At 46.2% G+C, this 2468-nt stretch overlaps 1 protein-coding gene across 1 annotated transcript in view; it reads right to left on the bottom strand.

Moving 5' to 3' along the window:
- Positions 1-2468, bottom strand: part of GPD1L (glycerol-3-phosphate dehydrogenase 1 like) — a 66814-nt gene that overhangs the window by 8726 nt on the left and 55620 nt on the right. The window lies entirely within an intron of this gene.

Genomic DNA, 2468 nt, shown 5'->3' with positions numbered 1-2468 from the left:
TGGTGTAACAGGAAAAATAAAGATAGAATTAGACACAGGGCTTGCCCTCAAGGAGTTGCCAATCTAGCTGAGAAAAGAGACACAGCAAAGCACATCACAAGACAGAAGGAAGAGCCTGGGCTGAGAGGCGCAAGAGCCATGAGCTTCATTTTAAAGCAGGGAAGGCTACACAGGGGAGGTGGCATGTGAGGTGGGCCTCAAATATGTGAAAATCAGATTACCACATACAAGTACAAGGTTGGACAACTACACTCACAAACTTGCCACCATGTGCTTATGTTGGCAGCACTGTACAGACAACTCAGTAAGGTTTTATAACCTTGGTATAACGTATCTCATAGCTGTGTTCATGTTGATGTACGGTGGTGTCTTGCGGAGTAGCATTCATTATTGTTGTTGGGTGTTATGCAATGACAGCTCTGATGGCCATTCCAGGAGAAGAGTTCCAAAAGAGCTTTGAAGGGTGGACTAAGTCCTAATGTTGTTGCATAGTTTCCCAAGGGGAGTACTTTGAAAGTGACTGTAGTAATACTCAGCAATGAGATATATAGCATCTTTCCTAGGATGAGTTCGCAAACTTAATTGTCAGATCTCATACGACAAGTAACATCTGCCTAGATTCACAGGTGACATTAAACTGGTCAATTCCAAGCTACTAACGTGATATTACTGAACCTAGATGGGGAAGAGATGTGCACAATGAGCTCTTATCAGGTGGTAGGAGCCAGCTCCAGTTCACTGCTGGAAAAGGATTCGAAATGGTGCCCCAAACTTGCCCAGTACCTGTGGTACACTATAGCTTAAGCAAAGAAGGAATTTATTGTCTCACGTAAAAATGTTCAGAGGTAGAGCTGACCGGGTTTAGTTGCTCAAACAACACAGGTGAGAATCTCCTGCATTATTTATTTTCTTCCCTGTTGGCTTCATTCCCAGGCAGTCTCTTCCCCTTTAGTGGCAAAATGGACCTCAAGTGTACCTGCCACCTGCAGGACATCTTCAGCAGAGAGCTGCTCCTTCTCTAAATTCCAGGACTTAGCAGGAAGCAGGCTGGGCGCAGTGCCTCAGACTTGTAATCCTAGCACTATGAAGGGCTGACGCAGGTCGATCCCTTGAGCTCAGCAGTACAAGACCAGCCAGAGCAAGAGTGAGATGCTGTCTAAAAATAGCTGGGTGTTGTGGCGGGCACCTGTAGTCCCAGCTACTTGGGAGAATAAGGCAAGAAGATCACTTGTGCCCAAGAGTTTGAGGTTACTGTGAGCTATGAGGCCACAGCACTCTACCCAGGGCAACAAAGCAAGACTTTATCTAAAAAGAAAAAAAAGAAAGAGAACAGGAAGCCTATGGTTTTAGACTTGGCTAGAAGAGTACTATGGTGTCATAGCTCATCTTGGGTTCATGTGCTCCTCTTGCCTCAGCCTCCTGAGCAGCTGAGACTGGAGTTGTCCACTACAAGGCCTAGTTAGCTTTTTCTATTTTCAGTAGAAATAAAGTCTCACTCTTTCTCAGTCTCTCTCAAACTCCTGAGCTCAGGCAATCCACCCACCTTGGCCTCCCAGAGTGCCAGGATTATAAGCGTGAACCACATTAACTTGTTAAAACCTCACAACATTCCCACAAGGCAGGTGCGTTACCACATATAACAGAAGACAAGCTACAGCGTGAGTAGCTTGCCCGAGGAGATCATACCACACTGTGTAGCTCTAGGGTCAGTGAATGAAAGGCACAGACAGGTCCCTCCAGCGTCCAGATAAGAAGCTTCTAACAGGAAGAGCTGCCTGGGGGATCCAGATACCCTCTCAGCCCCTCTGTGACCACTTCACTGCAGGACACAGGGGTCTGGACCACTTCAAAGCTTCCTCCAGACAGTTAACCTTTCCACCAGGGGGAGCTGGGGACCTACTTCAGGGAAAAGTCGCTGCTAGGAGGACCCTGCCCTGCAACCCAGCTTAATCATCTTATGATGGATCCTGAAATCCTCACTCTCTCCCTCCATCACTTATCACTGTCAAAAGAAAAATAAACACCCTGAGCCAGTCAGAGCATGTTTGAATAGCAGCCGAGCAGATGTCCTCTGAGATCATTCAGCTGTGAAAGTTATCATTATCCACTGTGCATTTAAATCTGCTTTAAACTATTCTGAAGCTAAAAATACTATAATTTTCAGAAGACAGACGTGCTTATGCCCTTCCCCATTTCCTGGGTTATGGCAGTACTCAGAGGCAATCATCCACTCTCAAGCGCAATCTTTGCAATTCTGAATCAGGGTGGGTTAGAAGGGGCTCGATTCCTCTTCCAATCCCACCCTCTCATAAAAAGAATGTAAGCCCGGAGAACCAGCCCATGAAGGTTGTACAAACACTTTCACCACATAGGAAGAACTGCCCCATTTGAAACCTAAGAGTCTTCACTATTTCCTCTATGTCAAACCATCCATGTGACTCTTTTTGGTGCCAGCACCTAAGAGGAGA

The sequence above is a fragment of the Otolemur garnettii genome, unplaced genomic scaffold (assembly GCF_000181295.1).
Source record: "Otolemur garnettii isolate 467f Iridium unplaced genomic scaffold, OtoGar3 scaffold00002, whole genome shotgun sequence".
NCBI classification, from domain to species: domain Eukaryota; kingdom Metazoa; phylum Chordata; class Mammalia; order Primates; family Galagidae; genus Otolemur; species Otolemur garnettii.
Note: the sequence above shows the minus strand (reverse complement) of the source record. Positions and strands in the feature narration are given on the sequence as shown.